Consider the following 23,876-nt stretch of genomic DNA (forward strand, 5'->3'; position numbering starts at 1 on the left):
TTTGAACTGGAGTGTACTTTGGGGGTTACAGCACCCTTTAATGGTCAAGCCAGCCGGCCCTTTACTTATGACACAGGCGCACGCTTGGCACTACTTTGTTGATGCACGTGCGGCTACTGCGCACACAATTCACAAACACAGAAAATAATTTTTTTTTTGGTTTGGACTGGAGTGTACTTTCGGGGGTTACAGCACCCTTTAACGGTCAAGCCAGCCGGCCCTTTACTTATGACACAGGTGCACGCTTGGCACTACTTTGTTGATGCACGTGCGGCTACTGCGCACACAATTCACAAACACAGAAAATATTTTTTTTTTGGTTTGGACTGGAGTGTACTTTTGGGGTTACAGCACCCTTTAACGGTCAAGCCAGCCGGCCCTTTACTTATGACACAGGCGCACGCTTGGCACTACTTTGTTGATGCACGTGCGGCTACTGCGCACACAATTCACAAACACAGAAAATATATTATTTTTTTAGCACTTGGGGGGAGCACCCCTGATGGACAGAGCACCCCCTGGACAACACTACAGCACCCCTTTAGGACTGGGACACTGCACAGGACTTTGGAGTGGACACAGCCCCTATGGAGAACTGACTGCACAACACAGTCCAGCCAGCCCCTATGAACTTTGAAGTAGTGGACACAGCCCCTATTAACAACAGCAGCACAGCACAACACAGCCAGCCCCTATGGACTTTGAAGTAGTGGACAACAGCAGCACTACACTACACTACACTACACTATACAGCCCTAACTCCCACCCTCCCTCTTCACTGTCCACAGCCGAGTGAGAAAATGGCGCCGACGCGGGTACCTTATATAGGATCCAAAACCCGCGAGACTCGGAAGGCGGGATGATGACGTTTTGCCTCGATTTCAGATCCGAGTCAGTCGGGAAAAGTCGAGCCTGACTCGGATCGGACTCGGATCGGGGGGGCTCGGGGGGGTTCGGATTTCAGAAATCCGAACCCGCTCACCCCTACTATACAGTATGTGATCTTTTCACACATCTTCCCATATTTATGATTTTTAGGTTATTTGCGTTGTGATCTGTGCCGAGAAGCTTCTCACACTATGGGTCTATTGATGATAACTGATGAGTGTACAACAGAGGTTTCCAAACGCGGTCCTCAAGGCTCCCCAACAGTTCAGGTGTTAGAGATATCCATGGTTGAGAACAGGTTGTTAAATCAAGTTGACTGAGGTACTAATAAAGTCACCTGTGCTCAACCATGTATATCTCCAAAACCTGAACTGTTGGGGAGCCTTGAGGACCGTGTTTGGGAACCTCTGGTGTACACAATAAGTTTCTATTGAGAACCTTTTTTATATTTAAATTAATATTTTCACTTTCAGACAATTACTCTGTTTGGACTAATTTTTCCTAGTATACATCAGCTTAATGTGCAACTGCATTGATTTATAGATTTGACCCTTGCAACCTTTGTGTTAATTTTTGCAAACATGGGGCCTTATTCAGAGATGGACAGATTGCAGAGACGCACACAAGCGGCTGTTCAAATCCTTCCATCTCAGATCCAAATTCAGAAGGAGGTGTCACCTCCTTGCTACATTTGCGATCCCAGCACTGTGACTGACGTCGCAGGCTGGGATCACAATCGGAACCATGGTCGCAATGGTTGCTCCTTCGGTCAGACTGTGGGAGCTGAAGCTTCCAGCAGCTTGGCCAGTGCTTGGTCACACAAGAGTCCAGGAATCTGCGTCTATGCCTCCATTTCTGGGAACAGCAACCAGGCACACCCACGCTCCACCCAACAAATGCTCCAGCAGGTCAATTATGCTGCGGCTTGGGGGGTCTGTGAGCGAGATCACAGGAGACGTTCTGCACATGCATAGAATGGTTCCTGAGCAGGTGCAGACAACTAAATGGGAAGTAGTTAAATTGCCGGCAGAGAGGATGTTGGCTGCCAAATTATCGACGCCGGATTCCCAGCGCCCAGCAAAATGCCGATGCAAATATCCTGAAGGAGATTAGGATACGGGCGTCGGCATCCCGAACGCTGGAATCCTGAACATCCGGACCCCGGTAAGTATTGCAGTTTCCCCGGGGATGATTGGATTAGGTTTAGGCTCTCCTGGCGGGAGATTAGATTTAGGGACCCTTTGGGGAGGGTTAGCTTTAGATTTCGGTAAGGGGGGGTTAGGGTTAGGCACCACTGGTGGGAGGTTAGGGTTAGGCTATGGGGAGGGGGGGTTAGGATTAGGCACCCCAGGGGGAGGTTAGGGTTAGGCCCTAGAGGAAGTGGACATGGGGGCTTGCAAAACAACATGGGTGGGGCAAAGCTGTGGAGCCATACATTGGGAAAGGGACAGGAAAAGTTGGGCAAGATAAAAGAAATGGAAACAATGAAGGGAGAGAAAAGCTCTTTCTGGGGCCTGAGAAAAACGTGTGTATAGGCACCAGATGTGATCGGCGATGATACCTTGCGTCTCTGCACTACACACTATATCATCCTGAATTGGATTTATTACCGGGTGAAGGTACATGCGAGTCATTCATTGTGCTTTCCCCATACTACACATCATCTGTGTTAAACAAGGGATAGTGAATATTGATAATATTGTCTGATAACTGAAATAAGAACAGAAAAAGATTGACAGTCACTTATAAATAGTGTCACATATTTTATTGGCATAAGAGAGGCTAAGACGGGATCTTGGATGTTTGTTTGTATAAGCGTATGGTGCTTATCTGATACAATTGATGTGATATATGCAACCAATTTTCTTGCTTGATTTATGGATTAATTATTTACCAGCAGAAACTGTCTAAATTAATATAATCAATAAAGAGAACACAAATTTTTGTGGAATAATTTAAAATTTGTATAAGTCACAATATAGACCCATTTGGTTATTATAAACCCTCAGATGAGAATTTATACATCTGATTGCTTTATTTTTGTCTGTTATATACTTATACCCCTTTTCCACTGCAGGTTATTGCGGCTCAGTGGAAAAGGGTCCCTGAAAAATAACCTGGGTCAAGTAACCTCGGAATCCAACCCAGGTAGCTACCAAGGTTGGACCTGAGATTGACCTGGGTAATTGAGCAGTGTAAATGGTGCAACCCGGGTCATGCCTAAAATTAGCTGATTGGTGGCTGTGGAGCAGTCACCTCCTACTTTTTATGACCTCACAAGTTTAGCAGGGCAGACCCGGGTCCAGTGTGAACAGGGCAGACCCATGAATAACCCAGATCAAAGTGCAGTGTAAACGATGTCTGACCTGGGTTGGAACCATGGAGCTAATTCAGACCTCATCGCAAGATATGGCCGCTCGCTAGCAAAAAGGGACCGGATATTTAAATGAAGTGCTCGCACTGCATCGCGTAAGGACGCCCTCTATGTCTTAGCGAGCTATGGCCAAGTGTGCTCGCAAGTTTATAATGATGCCCCCTTGCCACTTGCAACACACGTCATCTCCAGGAACTGTAGGATTAATCGTTAATATCGAGAGCCATCGGAGCTGCCTTTCCCAGCCGCGAGCACTGCGATCAGTGCTGGCTGAAATACATGCAGGTGACGTGTACAATGACGCTACTTTGCTAATTATACACACCCTTTAAACAGCGTTTTGGCGGCCTGACATGCCTGTGTCCGCAACACCACTCCCCTGTTTACAAGCACCTTCCCCTGTTGCCACTGACAAACGGCGCTATCTGTCACTCAAAGTAGTGACCTGATAGTGGCTTTCGAGCAACCAAAATCAGATCGCATAGACTGGCTTGCGCACACGCACTGCGAATTATATGCATGCGCAGGTGGGTGAAAATCGCTCACAGCGAGCGAGCACACCTTAGCGACCGGGTCTGAATAAGGTCCCATGTCTGAAAACCAAGGTCACCTTGATTTTGGTGGAAAATGGGTATTTTTCAAGTGTGCTCCAAAAAGAGTTTCTCTGTCCCTTCTTTCTTTCCAGTGCTGACTCTAGGGAGCAACACTGACATGCATTGATTTTCCTAAGGGGTATAAAACATATATATTATTGGTTTTATAACATCACTTTGTCTTACTTTCTATAAAACTCTCAGGGCCTGATTCAGACCCGCTCGCAAATGGGTCGATGGCCGGGCACTGCACGTGCGCGAGTCCTGGAGCAAGTGAGAAATCACTCGCTCCAGGGCTCGCTACAAGATGGGGTGGCTGTCGATGTTGATCGACAGCTCATCCCGTTTTGTAGGCGGGTTGGGGGGGTGGCTGCACAAACGGAGGCGTTCTCTTAGGAACGCCTGCCATTTGTGGGCGGCCCTACTGATATCACACGTGATGTTAGTAGTGAACTTCCTGCTCTATTGGAGCAGCAAGTTCACTGGGGCTTGCGATGGACGAGACCCTACCACAAGGGTCTTGTCGCTAGCCCGATGGTCGCGACCATCGCCAGGCGTCCCGCTAAAGCTGTGGGTGGTCACCCACAGCTTAGAGAGCGGCCTGGAGGCCAGTGTTAAAAAAAAAAATGTCCCGCCCTGATTCAGAGCGAGCGCTCGCAAATAGCGAGCGCCTCTGAATCAGGGCCTCAGTGCAGAGTTACCTCTGCACTCTGGGCCTGATTCAGAGCCGGACCGCTCGCATAGCTGTGGGTGACCACCCACAGCTATAGCGAGCGGCCAGGTTGATGGTCGCGATGGTCAAGACCATCGCGACCATCGGGTTTGTGACAAGACCCTTGTGGTAGGGTCTCGTGGCCGCAAGCCCCAGGGAGCTTTCGGGTCTAATAGAGCTGGAAGCTCTCCCACTGACATCACTGGTGATGTCAGTGGTGGCCGCCCACAAATGCTTGGGAATGCCACCGTTTGTGAAGCCACGCCTACAAAATGGGGCGAGCTGTCGATCAACATCGTCAGCCTTCCCTTTTGTAGTGAGTTTGTAGTGAGTTCTCTCTCGCTCCGGGGCTTGCGCACGCGCAGTGCGGCCGCTGCAGATGCGCAGAGCCCACCATCGACCCGGTGCGAGCGCTCAAGCGCTTGTGAGTGGGTCTGCATCAGGCCCTGTGTACGCAGTAGATTTCTATCCAAAACAGATGTCATGTCCATAAGCTTTTAAAGAAGGGAGAGATTCCAGGGGTTATACATGTCCTAGAATATATTATTATGGCAATACAGTAATTATTAATTTACATCTAAGATGAGCTCATTAGCACAATGTCCTGCTCCCTGAGGTCCACTGCTGCCAGTGTTCTTTCTGTCAGATTCTCATGTGTCATGTCATAGTGGTGGGTGTCTACATATGTACTGGACACCGATGCCAGGGAAGCAGCATTCAGTACTGAAGCTCTAATAGAACTGCCGTAATAGGACGCTCAATGTCTTGTCAATGGCTACACAGTCTCTCAAAGGGCTGCAGTACAAAACATTGACACCAGAATGTCGACTTTTTTGACATGTCGATTTGCACACTGTTGACATGGTCATCATGTTGAGATACATTTTTTAGGGTATTTGAGCCATAACCCTACCCTAGTCCTAACCTTAACTGTAGCCCAGCTATATTATCAACTGTCTGAGTGACAAGATAATGACTGTCTACCCTCTCACGGCATAGCTTTCCTCATTCTATGCTCTCTCTTTATGTATAGTTCTTCTGTCCCACTTCTTCTACATACTTCTCTATCTGCCTCCATTCTGTACTGTCCATCTTATTCCACGTTTTTACACTTATTTCTTTTGTTTTATCATTTCCACCCTTATATACTGCTCTACACTTCCTCATGTGTCTACATCCCTGCTCTTATCACTTTATCTGTCCCTGGCTCTCTTGCTTTATTGTCATCGGCCTCTGATAAGATCAGTGTCCATGACCACAGATCCTCGCTCACCAGCCAAGTCTCACATTATATGATGGCTCAGTGAGCCAAGCCAAGTGAACAGCATAAATAAAATCCATAGGGTGTGATTAAATATGTCAACATTGATAATAACAACATTCTCAATGTCTACATGAGAACGTCGACATGGTCATAATGTAGCATTGGCCATGTTGACATTTACGATGTAGATACTGATGAATTGTCAACATGTTAGAATTTCAATGGTGACTTACCTGCTCCTGATGGCTGCAGCAGCTCTAGCATGGCTACCTGGTCCTGGTGGTCAAGTGACCTCACTTCCAAGTCAGACCGGTGATCCTCCTGTGTTCCAGTAAGTATTGTTCTGCTATCCCTAACCCTAAACCGTACCCCTGACCCCCCTCTAGTGCCTAACCCTTACTTTCCCCCTTAGTCTAACCTCCACCCCAGCCTAACCCTTCTGCCCACAGCCTAACCTGATTGTTGACAGAGGTATCCAGTCAGGTAATCGACAGCTGATAGTCAGAATGTCAACATGGATGATAGGTCAACAACCAATATGCTGTCATGCAATTAGGTTGACACGGTTAAAATGTTGACATGTACATAATGTCAGCATATTTTTTTATTTTTAGGGTTTGGTTAGGTTTAGGGTTATACTAAAATAAGCAAAAAATATGTCGACATTCTGGTGCCAACGTGTTATATGTCGACATTCTAAATATGCTGACATCTTAACTATGCCAACCTAATTGTATGTTGCCATATTGGCTGTCAGCCTATTGTAAATGTCAATATTCAGAACCTGATGACATTCTGGTGTCCACATTCTGACTGTTGACTTTGTGAATGTCGACAAGTCATAACAAACCCTTGACATTCTGACAATGGCAACATTTCACATGTCGACATTGGAGACTGTCGACACGTTGCCTTTGACATTGTGACAATGTTGACATCATGACTTTCTCCATATACACATTTGCATTAACAAAACTCTTAGCAAAGTTCATACCTGACGAATAATTATCAATTCTGTGGTAGTCCCTCATTAGAATTATATTGGTATGAAATTGTAGTGTTGACAGAACATGAAAATATAAAAGTTAAGTGATAATATTTAAAGCTCATACATAATGTGATACCAAAAACCCATAAACAATTGTACAGCATGCATTATACAGGTGCATTTCCCAACCTTATTACGTCCTGTGAGAACCAACTCAGGGCCTGATTCAGAGCCGGACGCTATTTGCGGATGCTCGTTCAGAAAAAGGGGCCGGCTATTTAAATTGAGCGCTCGCTCTTTGCGGTCTGTTGACGCCTCTATGTCTGAGCGAGCGAACGAAACATGCGCTCGCTATTTGTAAAGACGCCCCTTGGCCGCTCGCATCATACATCATCTCCGCTATTTATTAGATTAATCGAGTACTTCGAAAGGCGTATGAACTGCTCGCTATTCTTGTGGTAGCATTTTCCTACCGCAATCATGTGAGCAGTTCAGGCTAAAAGACAACCAAGTGACGTGGTCGATGACGCTGCTTTGTTAATTATGCACACCCTTAAAATGCCCGTTTAGACCGTTAGGCACGCCTGCGTTCTGATCTCCACTCCCCGTTTTCAAGCACCTTCCCCTGTTACCACCCACATACGCCTCATCTGTCACTCAAATTAGCAGGCATTCGCTATTTTGCGAGCACATGATTTCCGACCGCACTGACTGGTTGGTGCATGCGCATTACAACCCATACACATGCGCAGATGTGCGAACATCGCTCGGAGCGAACGAGCGGCCGCTTACGAGCGGCTCTGAATCAGGCCCTCAAAGCGGTTACACTTCATCCAGTGAGATCAGAACAGAAACATCCGCCCTCATTACCATGGACTCTGAACGGCTTCACTAACAGCCTCACAGCAGCCTTAAGGCCCCCATACACCTACACGATTTCTGGACGATTACACGATTTTCAAGCAATCATAAGATGGATCTTGTGAAAATCGTGTCTTCTGATCATATGTGAGGCACATCTTGCCCGTCGTATCCGTATGAGGATCGTGCCATTTATTTTGTTCATGCGATCCATCGTGTGGCATTTCAAGCCATTTCAATGACTGTTTCTCTGATGAGCTCCTGATGAGCCCGTGAGACAAAGGATCGATCTTACAACTGATCCTGTGATAGAAAAACAACAAACATGTTGCAGGGACTGCCAGGGAGCTCCGGGAGAATCGTAGGGAAAACGTATCATTCATCTGATCTTATGCTGGTCGTTTAGGTGTATGGGCCCTATTACAATCCACCTGCGGACTTACCACTTGAGATTTTCTGAATTCTTCCAGCTACACGGAACCTCCAGAGCGGCTTCCTACATCACCAACAGTGAGCTCCCCGTAAGTCTGGTTGAGCATCGGAGCCAGCCATCCGTGGTTGCAGTCTGACATCAACGTATTGATGGATTCCCGTTCAGCTTATTACGGGACATTTCTACCTGAGTTGCAGGTAAAGCCTATACCGCTACAAAATGATCACACAATACGTGTCCATCTAAAATATTGCCGATCAAGTGCATGTACCTCCATTAACTTATCTTTAACATGGAACTCTTTCCATTCAGGACCAATTTACTATTGCTCATTTGCTACAGTGGTTCAGATTGCGGGACTTCTTAATGACTGTATTTTCATTATATGCCGCATTGCCTTTTACCTGTTGCAGCTTTTTAATACGGCTGCTATTTTTAGTCCGATATACAGTATGTGTTATTGAACATTCCTTTTCATTAAACTTTTCATTATATGTAACTGATATGAGTGTATTAACTTATCACCGCAGACTCTGTTGTTGCTTTTTTGTTTCTAATTGTTTCTACTATTAGTGACGGTGACTTCCTCATACAACTACATTGAATAGAGGAGTCCATCATATTTATGCAATATTGCATGTTGATATATTGAATAAATAATGTGCAGCATGTTAAACACATCATTACACGGTATTGCAATACACCTATCTGATTAGATAGCACAACACGAGATACAGTAATATATACTTTCATTAATTGTGAACTATCACTTTATATGGGCTTATAATGTCCTTGTACAGTAGATCTATGTTTTCAAAGTCAAGTAACTGAAGTGCAAACAAGAAAAAAAAAGAAATAATCCATATGGTTGGTTTAGCTGAAAGCATATAACGTTCTCTGACCCAACACTTGGCACAGGAAAATATAAAACAAGTAGATGCTCTGTACCACTGGGGTATAAATTAGCAAACAAGATGTAGAGAAAACGTATTTCACCATATGTAATGCAAACTGTTAATTCTATACAGGCACGCTCCCTAGGTACCCTAGCATTTATACAGTGCAAAACCCCTGACGTGACGCAGAACGTCAGAGAGGAGCAGCATACCGTACTTTTCTTAAATGTTGCATCTTATTTGCATCACAGAGGCAGTGAAACGCCATTCACAGTATACCGGAGGCGCTGGGCTGCAACTTTAAATGCACGGGAATTGCTTTCAAACACGTACAAAGTCACAGATGAAGTGCAATGGAACTTGGCGTGAGAAAAACCCGCGGTTTCTGCTTCGTATACGGATTCATACTAAATCGCACTTACTGTAAATTTACAAATGTTGTACATGAAATTGATCAGTGTAATCTAAAGGGGCCTATCCATTACCCGACTTTGTGAACAATCTGACCAAAACTTCCTGGTGTCGGGATTTCAGCGCCGACACTGTGAGCGCCGGAATCCCCATGGTCGGGATATTGACCGCATTGCCATTTATACACAAAGCGCAGCATGTCCTGAAAGCAAGGAATCAGCCCAATATCACCTAAGATGCCACGTAAAGAGAAAAGTCTTATATTAATGAGGAAAAGGAATATTGTAGGTCAGGGATGGGGAACCTCCGGCCCGGGGGCCGTATAAGGCCAGCGGAGTCATTTGGTCTGGCCATCAGAGCTTTCTGCTATCCTCATCTGGCTATCAGGGTTCCTAGAATGGCGCACTACAGCCAGAATCTATGCAGCAGTGCCACATGGAGCGTCCTTAGGACACTTCAGACAGTTACAACGCTGCCCTCACAGCTCCCCGGAGTATCCTCAGGATCCTTCAGGCTTTACTGTAATCACCGGCGATTGTGGCCCCGTCCCGTGTGACAGCACACGGAGGGGGTGTGGCCTGCACCGGGCCCGCAAATAATGTTATATATATTAAAATGGCCCTCGGCAGAAAAAAGGTTCCCCACCCCTGTTGCAGGTAGTGTGTGTAAATACATAAATGCAATTTAGGGATGGTAATCAAGACTTGAAAACCAATGTTCTTGTTATAAGAATTCATTGTAAAAGATGGACAGTAAACCATTGGCTAGGGAAGTTATTGTATGAACTTTGGCCTCTTCTGGTAGGGGAACATCATTTCAACAAGTCAGTGATTTCAGAGTGGATTTCATTCCAAAGCACAAGACATGAGTGATGTCTGCAAACAGTATACATTAAATCAGTCTAAAGCCGAGAGTTACATCCACTTAAACAAAATGTCCTTTGAGATTTTTTTTTTTAGTGGGATTGATGAAAGTGTAATCAATTAGGATTGCTCTGCTAAAGCGCAGAACAGAAATAGCACGGCGTGGCTCTGCCGAGAGATGTATGCATCAACACAAATGTGGAAAGTAATTGGAATAACCTTTAGCACTGTGTGACAACTTGCAATCTGCCTTTGGTAAATAGCTTATTGTATTTGTCTTCACACTGACAAACAGAGACATCATCTTCCAAATGTCACAATTATTCACATGCTAAAACTTGTACTGATTTGAGTAAAACTGAAAATGCATGGGTAGTTAATAATAATACTAATAAAACTAATAATCCTAATAATAATAATAATAATAATAATAATAATAATAATAAATCATTATAACATTCCAGGCATTTGCGAGAACGGCCATGCTGACTCCTCTATAGCATTCATTGAGATATATATGGATATATATATATATATATATATTCTCAAGTTAGATTTGCTTCATCTATCGCGTAAGAACCATTCTTGTTCTGTGACTTCCACCTACACATCACTAAGAATTTCAAGAACTAGAATGTAAGAGAGTCAGGAATAAAAGATTTTTGGCCTGTTTTTTTGTAGTTGGATGCAGTGTCGATGTCGCATGTGGCCGATGTTTTAAGTCTACGCATCCCTCCCGATTGTCACCGCTCAGAGATGCAGTTCAGAATCTGAGGAGGGAACCAGTCACAGAGGAGGCCATTACTCAGACAGAGAAGCTGCACCTACATAATACTGGTGAAAGTTGGTGTGAGAGAGTGATAAATTAATATGAAGCAGGTGCCAGTACATCATTCCTGGGAGGGAACCAGTCACAGAGGAGACCATTACTCAGACAGAGAAGTTACACCTGACATAGGACTGGTGAAAGTTGGTGCGAGAGAGAGGTAAATTAATATGAAGCAGGTGCCAGTACATTATTCCTGTTAGGGAACCAGTCACAGAGGAGACCATTACTCAGACAGAGAAGTTACACCAGACATAAGACTGGTGAAAGTTGGTGAGAGAAAGATAAATTAATATGAAGCAGGTGCCAGTACATCATTCCTGGGAGGGAACCAGGCACAGAGGAGACCATTACTCAGACAGAGAAGCTGCACCTACATAAGACTGGTGAAAGTTGGTGCGAGAGTGAGATAAATTAATATGAAGCAGGTGCCAGTACATTATTCCTGGGAGGGAACCAGTCACAGAGGAGACCATTACTCAGACAGAGAAGCTACACCTACATAAGACTGGTGAAAGTTGGTGCGAGCTAGAGGTAAATTAATATGAAGCAGGTGCCAGTACATTATTCCTGGGAGGGAACCAGTCACAGAGGAGACCATTACTCAGACAGAGCAGCTGCACCTGACATAAGACTGGTGAAAGTTGGTGCGAGAGAGAGATAAATTAATATGATGCAGGTGCCAGTACATCATTCCTGGGAGGGAACCAGTCACAGAGGAGACCATTACTCAGACAGAGAAGCTGCACCTGACATAGGACTGGTGAAAGTTGGTGCGAGAGAGAGATAAATTAATATGAAGCAGGTGCCAGTACATCATTCCTGGGAGGGAACCAGGCACAGAGGAAGCCATTACTCAGACAGAGAAGTCTGAGAAATTGCCGGCAATGGGGACTGCTTCACTCTCACCATCTAAAGGGAGTGATGCTGGGTCATACAGTGGTAATCTTAGATTACCCCAGTTTATTGAATAAAGAAAGGATGACATAACCCCTTGAGCGAGCACTAAAGGGGTTATGCATTTTGATAGATCGGGTCCTGAGATTGAGTTTTCACATTAGATACATGAAAACAAATTGACCTGAGAAGGGAGAGGCGACATTGTACAGTAGCAGTATTATATGTTTTTAATTTGTAATTGCCATTTACATATATAGTACTGTACAAACCTGTCGGGCTCTGTAAGTCTTCTGTGATTGTGCGATCTGGACCAGACCAGACATTTTTTTTTTTTTTTGCAAAGTAAAATTGAAAATTTGTTCTTTATTTAATTTATCACTGCTACAGGACTGACACTCTGATTTGAAGGTATGAAACTTTATCAAATAATACACCACACAGTATGCTTCGATTAACGGTAACAAAGTTATTTGATACAATCAACAGTAACGTAATTCACTGATTTAGTAATTAAACATGTACTTAGCGTCAGTTTTCTCAGTATATTAACAAAACAAATGGATTTCTCCTTATTCACCAATCCTATGTGCGCCATATGCATGACGTGATGCTTAGCCACAGGTACTGATATGCGGACTTTCACACCTATATTTTAATTTAGCGTTTTTGTCGCCTCGCAGCTTATAGTATACTGGGTGCTTCGAATTTGTCTTGTTGCAATGTAGTTGGAATAAAGGGCCCTGCTTCAGAGGTGAATGAAGTGTTGATGTTTGCGCAATTGAGTGATTTTTTTGGCTGCTGCGCATGTACGAAAAAGCCCATAAAACACATCCTTGTACCACTGTTATCCAGGTGTCAGTGCCAAATACAGTATGAATCCAATGGCTGCAATGATGATACACAATAATTATGCAGTATAACTCACCAGCTCTAGATGTAGGAGAACGCTGGTGACGCTGCACCTGCAGCAGGATTTGTCCAATCAGAACAGCCGTGCACAAGCCTGGAGTTGGCACTGTAGATCACCAACTTTTTCTTTTCTTCTTTTAATATACCCCTTTTTCTGTATTACTATATATCTGCAAAATCAATAAAAATGATTAAATAAAGAAAAAAAAGAAAGAGCGCTACTTTGCCGCAAAAATCAGCAGCAGGGAGATAAATATATGTACCCTGTGTTGGCAGCTAAACTCACCAACAAAAATTGTGGGTTCCATGTGTAAGGTGTCTGACTGTCATGTGAGAGGTGATAGGTTTGAGTCCCGGGTATGACAGTATTTTGAAATGTGTGTGTTAAATTAAAGAATATGTGACTGAAAGTGATTGGGGTGGTGGCCAGATGGAGGGGGAGTTGGCCAGGGAGGAGATAGGAGCGGCCAGGAGACACCGGGGATAAAAGAAGAGGAAGCTACAAATGAGAATTGCTATAGACAGAAAATTGACAGGGCCCAAACTGCGCCCCCTGTCCTGCGGTGCCCTGGCACATTTCGCAGCACCCTAGTTATGTCCCTGTAGATAGATAGATAGATAGATAGATATTAGATAGATAGATACGGTAGATACTTATGAGATAGATAGATAGATAGATAGACAGATAGATAGATAGAGAATATACAGATAGTGAATAGATAGAAAGATAAATAGATTGATAGATAGATATGAGAGAGATTTGATATAGATCGATAGATAGATTGATAGTGAATATACAGATAGTAAATAAATAGATCGATATGAGGTAGATAGATGAATAGATATGATACAGATAGATAGATAGATAGATAGATAGATATGAGATAGATAAATAGATAGATACATATGAGATAGATAGATAGATAGATAGATAGATAGATAGATAGATAGATAGATAGACACATACATACATACATACATACATACATACATATGAGATAGATAGATAGATAGATAGATAGATAGATACATATGATATAAATAGATACATACATACATACATACATACATACATACATACATACATACGAGATAGATAGATAGATAGATAGATAGATAGATAGATAGATATGAGATAGACAGATAGATAGGTAGATAGATAGACAGACAGACAGACAGACAAATAGATAGATAGATAGATAGATAGATAGATAGATAGATAGATAGATAGATGGATAGATAGATGTTTGAAATCTTTTTTTTTGTAAAGCACTATTTTTTCTATATATACATTTCTTTAGATTTATGTTTGTGGGTTTTTTTGTGCACACAAATCATTTGCTTTAAGCTGGAATGGAATATATATATTTTTCCGCTTGCTCAGAAAGTTGTCGCATCTGTCACCGGTATCTTTTATCTCTGTCTCTCTGCTCCCTCTCTCTCCGCCATGCTGCCGGATTGCAGACCTGAATATTCTCGATGCATTTGTTCATACATTAAGGTAGTCATTGGTTATATAAAGTAGGAGTCTAATGTCTCTAGTGTGTTATTGTTATAAATAGAACCTGAAAAGTAGGTTAGATGGTTTATCTTTGACAATTCTTTCATGTATTCAGATGCTCTCTGCTGACAGTAGTCCTATTAAGAAGGGAAGGATCTCATGCACTGAAAGCCATTGTTGGGCCATACTTAAAAATGCAAATGGTATCTCTATCCTCATGTAATTACTCTCGCACAAAACAATAGAAGATGTGTAAATTTGGGCCAGCGATTAGAGTGGGAGTTTGCCAGAGCTAATAACTGCTCCTCAATATCTACAATATTGAGCTCAGGCAAAGTATTCAAATGAATATATCAGTGCGGAACGGAGTCTGTATACAAAGCACTATGGAACTTGGTATGTTAAAAAGCTGCAGCCACTGCGTCATAGCACTTCGTATAAATCTTCAGGGTAAAATTTACTAAGATTCGTTTTTGTTTAAGTTTTGCCGTTTTTAAACTCGATTTGACTCTGGGGATTTTTGGCTTCTGAAAAACTCAAATTTACCAAGAATCGTGTTTGGCTGAGAGTGTGTTTTCTGATGGTGTATTAGATCGAGATTGCGCACCCAAGTTTCAAGTTTAGATAGAGATTTCTCACCCGAGTTTGCAGTGTCTTCTCTCTGCCATACTCTCCTGAACAAGCAGCCTGCACATACTGTACCAGTGAGATATGTGAAGGCTGCTTGTGTGATATACCTGTAAAAAAAGGGTTAACATTAAAAAAATTACATAAGGTCCCCCCCAAAAAAGCATAACCAGCCCCGAGCTGCTCAGCCAGTCCTGGTTCCAAAAATACAAGGGAAAAAATGAGTAGGGTTCCCCCGTATTTAAGGAACTAGTTGCTCACCAGTACTGGTTTTAAAAATAGGGGGAAAAAAATTGTGTAGTGGTCCATCTCTTATTAAAAACAGCACCAGACTCCTCTGCCAAAGCATTAACACCCCAAGCCAATCAGCCCAAGCTGGGGATCTCAAGTAAGGTAGGGACCCCCCAATCAGAGCCTTAACTAGACTTTTTGGTGCCCTGTGCCAGAAAGAGCATTGGCACCCCCCCATTTTTCAAAGGGACATAATGCACCCAAAAAACATGTCTTCATGGGGAAGGGCCAGGGAAGAGATAGGAGAGGCCAGGATATGCTGGGGATGAACTAAGAGGAAGCTACAAGCAAGAATGATAATAAACAGAAATTTGACAGGCCCAAACAGCGCCCCCTGACCTGTGATGCCCTGTCCGATGGCACCGGCTGCACTACCCTAGCTACGGTCCTGCCCCCAATAAAGGGATCACCCCTCTCCCGAGCAGCCCAGGCTTATTCTGAAGCCTGGGGCTCTTTCCCGCATCCCTGGACCGGTGGGTGTGGGGGTAATAGTTGTGTTAAAAAATAGAAACTATAATTTTTTACCATGGAACTGCAGGTGCCAGCGTGCCTGCCCTATTGCACTTGTGGAACTACATACACCTCTACCCCCTGCTTCCACCTCTCTATTTCCCCCTTGTTAACTCCACCGCCTCATCTCTCCCCTCCTCTGCTTGTGTTCCTCTCCCCTGCTTCCCTCTCCTGCCGCTCCTTGTTTTTTCACTTCTCCCCAACCATGGTGCTGCTGCCCCACCACAAAGCCTGCTCCCTCCTTCCTCTCCCTGTCACCTCACCTCACATCCTTCCACATCACACTATGCTCATCCCTGCCCACAACCTGCAGTTCCCCACACTACAGCAGCCCTCATAATCGTATTCATATCTATCCTACATAGAGATGAGTGGTTTGGATTCTGTGGAATCCGATCCGCTCCAAACACCGAGAATCTGAGTCCAACCAAGCCGCGGCTCGGGTGTTCCCGCCTTACTCAGATCCCACTTCGAGACCGAACGTCATCCTCCCGACGTCGGATTCTTGCAAGACTTGGATGACATTCGACCTCTATATAAGGTGCCGTGCGGCCGTGACTCGGCGCCATTTGTTAGTCGGACTCACTCTACATACACGCTGCACAGACCTCTGCAAGGAAGTTGGTTGTGTCCAGACTCCAGACTAGTGTGCTGTTAAGTGACAGTAGGGGGCATACTGCAAGCTGATGCTGCGCTACTCTGCTAATTAAAGTGACTCCTTGGGCAGTGCAGTAGCCCTCTGTGTATACAGGAACTGTGACTCCTTGGGCAGTCGCCCTCTTTGTGTATAAGCACAGTGACTCCTTGGGCAATAGCCATCTGTGTGTATTAGCACAGTGACTCCTTGGGCAGTAGCCCTCTGTGTCTATAAGCACAGTGACTCCTTGGGTAATAGCCCTCTGTGTGTATTAGCATCGTGACTCCTTGGCCAATAACCCTCTGTATGTATAAGCACCGTGATTCTTTGGGCAATAGCCATCTGTGTGTATAAGCACTGTGACTCCTTGGGCAATAGCCCTCTGTGTGTATAAGCACCGTGACTCTGCTTATTAAAGTGACTCCTTGTGCAGTGCAGTAGCCCTCTCTGTATACAAGCACTGTGATTCCTTGGGTCATAGCCCTCTGCGTATACAAGCACTATGACTCCTTGGGCCTTAGCACTCTGTGTGTCTATAACACACAAGTACTATGACTCAGTAGTGAGTGGCAGTGAGTGGCAATGTTTCATAGATGTGCTTTAAAGTGTGATGTCTGTGCCGCTGCTCTGTCACATATTAACCAGACTACTCACTGCAGCCTTTGACCAATAATGGTGAAAACAATATTGTGAGCTGTGAGGTGGTCTAAATTGACTGGAAATGACTGGAAGTTAATGTTATTGTTGTTAATAATACTCAAGGAACAAAAAGAGCCCAAATTATGTGATTTTTAGCTTTTTTTGTCAAATTTTGTAAAAATATCCAAATTCAAATCCAAATCCAAAGCCAGATGATGAATCAGAACGAAATTCAAATCCAGCAAAAATGGTCTGGCGCACATCTCTAATCCAACACTCTCTGTCCCTCTCTCCTGTGCCTTCTGGAATGCCAGATCTGTCTGTAATAAACTGGTCCCAACCCATTACCATTCATCTCCAACTCCTTGAATCTCCTAGCCATTACTGAGACCTGGATCTCACCCTCTTACACAGGGCCGGATTAAGGTCTGGGGGGCCCCTGTGCAACAATGGGGGGGCCCCTAACTGGGGGTATGCGCAATGGGGACCTTATACAGAGGTCAGTGCCCACAGTGGTAGTACTCCGTATCCAGTGCACCCAGCAGTAGTGCCCCCTATACAATGCTCCCATTAGTAGTGCCCCCTGTAGTAATGCCCTCAGTATAAATGCCCCCAGTAGTAATATCCCTGTAGTTGTGCCCCAAATAGTAATGCCCCCAGTAGTCATGCCCCCTGCATGTGCCCAATAGTAATGCCCCCTGTATAAATCCCCCTGTAGTAATACCCCTGTAGTTGTGGCCCCCAATAGTAATGCCCCCAGTAATTATGACCCCTGTAGTAGAGACCCAGAAGTAATGCCCCTCTATTAGTGCCCCCAATACTAATGCTCCCTCTGTAGTAGAGCCCCCAATAGTAATGTCCCCTGATTAATGCCCTCAGTAGTAATGCATCCCCATCCGAGTAATTCCCCCTCCCCAGTAATAATGCCCCCAGTATTAATGCCTCCCCCCTCCCAGAGTAATGGCCCAGTAGTAATTCCTCCCCCCCAAGTAGTACCCCCTGTAGTAATGCCTCCCCCCCATGAATAATGCCCCAGTAGTAATGCCTCCCCCCCAAGTAATGCACTCTATACTAATGCCTCCCCCCCACGAATAATGCCCCAGTAGTAATGCCTCCCCCCAGAGTAATGCAACCTATAGTAATGCCTCCCCCCCACAAATAATGCCCCAGTAGTAATGTGCCCCCCCCCGAGTAATGCTCTCAGTAAGCCGCTTGCACTAAAAAAAAATATATATATATAAAGCTCATACTTACCTTAAGCTAAGCCCTGCATCCACTGCAATCCACTCGGCTGCTCCTCTGCACTATGGGAGAGACATCATCATGACGTCTCTCCCATAGTGCACTGCGTGAGCCGGAGGTCGGAGCTCATCAGTGAACTGGTTCCGTCTCCTCCGGTCCACTTTAACCCCAATAGGTGTGGGGGCCCTTAACGTGTGGGGGCCCAGGGTCGATCACCCCTGTCACCCCCCCGTTAATCCGGCCCTGCTCTTACACCACTTCTGATGCTGCTCTCTCCTCTTGGGGCCTCACATTCTCTCACACTCCTTAGCCTGGTGGTTGACATGGTGTTAGTGTTGGGGTCCTTCTATCCTCTGGTTACACCTACAAATTTTAATTCAATCTGAACCATCACTCACATTCTCTACATTTGAGGTTCATGCTTTATGCCTCTTCCAACCTGTTCACCTTCAAGTTGCTGTCATTTACCATACCCCTGACTCCCTCACTTCCTCTCTTCAGCTTTTCTCTCCATTATCTTAGGTGACTTCAATATTCCTATTGATATCCCCACAGAATCCTCTGCTTCTAAACTCTTTACCCTCACATCATCATTTGGTCTCTCCCAATGGACCTCCTCGCCCTCCCATGTGAGTGGGCACTCACTCAATCTGGTTTTCACTCACCATTGTTATGTCTCTGATTAACAAATTCCCCAATCCCCCTCTCTGACCATCACCATCTTTCTTTTCACTTATCCCTCTCACCATCTCCACCTCTGCCTCCTAAGGCCACTATCACAAATTAAAATATTGAGGCTATTGACACCGCTTCCTTATCCTCCCTGCTTGGCTCGCTTTTATTATTATTATTATTATTATTATTATTATTATTATTCATAATTATTATCCTTTATTTATATGGTGCCTAAATGGTTCTGCAGCACCTCACAAAGTACATAAACAAATGAACAAACAAGAAAACAGAAACTTACAGTAAAAACAATACAGGACAAGGACATAGTAGAAACACTGCTGCAATAGTGATCATAATACTCAAAAAACAGCAGGGCGTTAGCAACCAAGTGTTAGGTGCTCTTGTGGGGAGTTTGGAGTAGATGATCATATGAATAAGGGAAGAAGAAGCACATGAGCAGGGGCAGAACTATGAGAGATAATGGAGGCACCTGCCGTTGGGTGCCAGCACTGAAGGGGCACCTCCTCCATTGCCCATAATATATTCACCTTGATTAAGGCTATTTTATATTAGTGTTTTTGTGCATATGTAATACATAGATAGATAGGTATGAGATAGATAGATAGATAGATAGATAGATAGATAGATAGATAGATAGATACAGTATGAGATAGATAGATAGATAGATAGATAGATAGATAGATAGATAGATATGCACAATATACTGTATATTCCCTTTTTTTAGGGGGGCAGCAAATTAAAACTTACCTTCGGGCATCTGGGATGAACTTATGCCACTACACATGAGGGAAGGGGGCCCTGGTCATGAGAGTTTACATTCTAAAGGGGAGGGGCAGACAGATAGGGGTGACATAGATGGGATAGACAGTGAGGAAGAAGCATGGAGCAGAAGGTTAGGATTGGAGCTGGAAGGCTTTGATTAAGTAGGGAGTAGCAAGGGCAAAATGTTGGAGGCAGTGTGGGAGGAAGTAATCAGTTGGCAGAAGAGGCGGCATGCATTTGTTGAGCATAGTGGGCGGGCAGGAGTGTAAAGTGGGACGAGATCTGAGGAGAGAATGTGATAGGTGGATCATTATCTCTTCCGTGTCCATCTTCAGGGGGAGGTGTGGTGAATAGGCCCTCCCAATATATTATATTTTCTAAATGCATAACTGGTCAAAGTCTATTCTGTATGATGTTCTGTCATTTTATAGTCTGTATGAATATGGTATCTTCAAGATGTGTGTCAATTGCTATCCTGTGTCCATCTTTAGGGGGGAGGTGTAGCAAATAAACCCAGAATAATCACCAGAAATTATATTTCTTGGATGATGTGTGATGAAGCAGCTGCATTTGATCCCTGTAGCTGACTTATGTTTGTGTCGCAGAGGGGCTGATGGGTACGCTGTGGTTCATGACCTGTGAATCCTTTGAAGCCAGCCACACCAGGAAGAGGGTTTGATAACCATTTAGGTCTATTCTTGTGATTTGAGGAATGTTTATATAACTGTGTCTTATCTCCTAAACAGACAGTTATGGGACCCTTTGACCAGTTTAGTATCAGTGACCAGTTTAAAATGTGAAAAACTGACCTGTGTCATTTTAAGAGAAGAATGTGTGTAAGTCACAGGATTTAGAAACAGCTGGCACTGGGAGAGTTAACCAAAAAGGTGGGGGCTATGAGGGACCCTGCACAAACATAAGAGTGCAGATCTCCCTACCCAGCTTGTTCATTCATTGCTGAGCAGACGAAAGTGCTGTGAATGTGCCAGGACATTCTTATGGGTGAAACCCCCCCACCCAAAAGCAGAAATTTGTTGAAAGTTGTCTTAGAAACTCTGAATTATTTCTCTTTATGTTTAGAAAATATTTGCATATATAATCTGTGTGTCATTTTATTAATATTTTTGTAACTAAGCCTTAAAAATATTCTTTGGATTAAACACATTTAATGTAGCGTACTTCTCTGTGATTCTTATTGAACTTGTAAGCCTCTGAGGCCCATTCTACATTCCTGTGTGTAACTGAAGTTGATTTATTAATAATTTGTTCAGAGATCGCAAGACTCCAGAAGTAAACTGGCCATTGCGACCATCAAGCTTGCGACAAGACCCTTGTGGTAGGGTCTCGTTGCCGCAAGCCCCAGGGAGATTTCGGCTCTAACAGAGCCGAAATCTCTCCCACTGACATCACTCGTTTGGGCAGCCACTCCCCCGACCCGCCCACCAAAGGGGGGGTGCTGTCACTCAACAACGACAGCACGCCCCCTTTGGTATGAGACCCGGAGTGACGGAGTGCCTGTCGCTATCCGGATCTCGCGCATGCGCACGACGGAGCCGGCTCTGTCGTGCGCATGCCCACTGGCCTACCATCTACCTGGTTGCGAGGGCACAGCGCTTGCGACTGGGTCTGAATCAGGCCCACTGTGTACAAACACACACATATATATGTATATATATATATATTATATATATATAGATATATATATATATATATATATATATATATATTAGCAATGTCCATACTGTAGGTTACAGTTCAAGTTGGGTCTAAGGGCCTGATTCAGAGCCGCTCGTAAGCGGCTGCTCGTTTGCTCCGAGCGATGTTCGCACATCTGCGCATGCGTATGGGTTGTAATACGCATGCGCGAACCAGTCAGTGCGGTCGGAAATCGTGTGCTCGCAAAATAGTGAATGCCTGCTAATTTGAGTGACAGGATGAGGCGTTTGTGGGTGGTAACAGGGGAAGGTGCTTGAAAACAGGGAGTGGAGATCCGAACGCAGGCGTGCTTAAAGGTCATAACGGGCGTTTTAAGGGTGTGCATAATTAACAAAGAAGCGTCATCGACCACGTCACTTGGTTGTCTTTTAGTCTGAACTGCTCGCATAATTGCGTTAGGAAAATGCTACCACAAGAATAGCGAGCAGTTCATACGCCTTTCGATGTACTCGATTAATCTAATAAATAGCGGAGATGACGTATGATGCGAGCGGCCAGGGGGCGTTTTTTCAAAATAGCGAGCGCATGTTTTGTTCGCTCGTTCAGACATAGAGGCGTCAACAGACCGGAAAGAGTGAGTGCTTAATTTAAATATCCGGCCCCTTTTTCAGAACGACCGTCCGCAAATAGCGTCTGGCTCTGAATCAGGCCCTAAGTATATACACCTGGAGGCTGATTCTGAATTTGGAGCAAATAAAAAAAAACACTAGTATCCTACTATCTTTGCACCATGGTAAAACCAGGCTGCACTGCCGGTGGGGCATATGTAACATGTGCAGAAACAGTGCTGATTTCCCACTAGGGACGCCACTGGCTGGGGTGGCACTGGCTGGGAGGTGGCACTGGGGGGGTCACTGGCTGTGGGGGCAGTGGTGGTGGGTGGCACTGGCAGGGGGCAGTGCTGGTGGGAGGCACTGGCTGTAGGTGGCACTGGTTGGGGGTGGTGCTGGTGGGGGCAGTGGTGGTGGGTGGCACTGGCAGGGGGCAGTGGCGGTGGGGGGCACTGGCTGTGGGTCGCACTGGAGGGGTCATTAGCTAGGACTGGCACTGGCTGGGGGTCGCATATCAGTCCTCCTGCATCCGAGCTTTCTAGTGCTTGCTTTATTCCAGGTGAAAGTGACTTACTTTCTCTTCTTTGCTCTCACCTCAGGACCAGCCTCCTAATGTATAAATTAGGGATGAGCGGGTTCGGATTTCTGAAATCCGAACCCCCCCGAGCCCCCCCGATCCGAGTCGTATCCGAGTCAGGCTCGACTTTTCCCATCTGACTCAGATCTGAAATCGAGGCAAAACGTCATCATCCCGCCTTCCGGATCTCGCGGGTTTTGGATTCTATAAAAGGTCCCCGCGTCAGTGCCATTTCTCACTCCGGCTGTGGACAGTGAAGAGGGAGGGTGGGCGCTAGGGCTGGCTTGGCTGTGTTGTGCTGCTATTGTCCATAGGGGCTGTGTCCACTCAGTCCATAGGGGCTGGCTGGGCAGTGTTGTGCTGCTGTCATAGGGGCTGGCTGGGCTGTGTTTTGCAGTCAGTTGTCCATAGGGGCTGTGTACACTCCAAAGTCTATAGGGGCTGGCTGGATTGTGTTGTGCAGTGTCCCATAAAGGCTGTAGTCCTAGAGGGGTGCTGTAATGTTGTCCAGGGGGTGATCTGTCCATCAGGGGTACTCCCCCAAAGTGCACTCCCAAAAAAAATTATTATTTTATTTTTACTGTGTTTGTGAATTGTGGGCCTAATTCAGACCCGCTTGCGAGTGCTGAGTGCTCGCAAGTGGGTCCATGTTGGCCCAGTGCACATGTGCACGAGGGAGCCAGCTCCGTCGTGCGCATGCGCAAGACCCGGATAGCGACGGCCAAGCCGTCGCTATGGGTCTCGCTGCAAAGGGGGCATGCTGTCGATGGTGAGTGAGGCGTTCCCATGGGAACACCTACTGTCTGGGGCTGGCCCCACTGACATCACAAGTGATGTCAGTGGGAGTGCTCTCGGCTCTGACAGAGACTAAAGCACTCCAAGGCTTGCGGCAATGAGACCCTACCACAAGGGTCTCGTCGCAAGCCCAATGGTCGCAATGGTCTTGACCATCGCGACCATCTTTTTGGCCGCTCGCTATAGCTGTGGGTGGTCACCCACAGCTATGCGAGCGGCCAGGAGGCTGCTCTAAAATTAGGAAGGACGGCCCTGATTCAGAGCGAGCGCTCTGTCAGAGCGTCCAGCTCTGAATCAGGGCCTGTGTACGCAGTAGCCGCACGTGCATCAACAAAGTAGCGCCAAGCATGTGCCTGTGTCATAAATCAAGGGCCGGTTGGCTTGTCCATTAAAGGGTGCTGTAACCCCCAAAGT

Source organism: Taudactylus pleione, unplaced genomic scaffold (assembly GCF_031769625.1).
Source record: "Taudactylus pleione unplaced genomic scaffold, aTauple2 ptg000286l, whole genome shotgun sequence".
In the NCBI taxonomy this organism is placed as follows: Eukaryota; Metazoa; Chordata; class Amphibia; order Anura; family Myobatrachidae; genus Taudactylus; species Taudactylus pleione.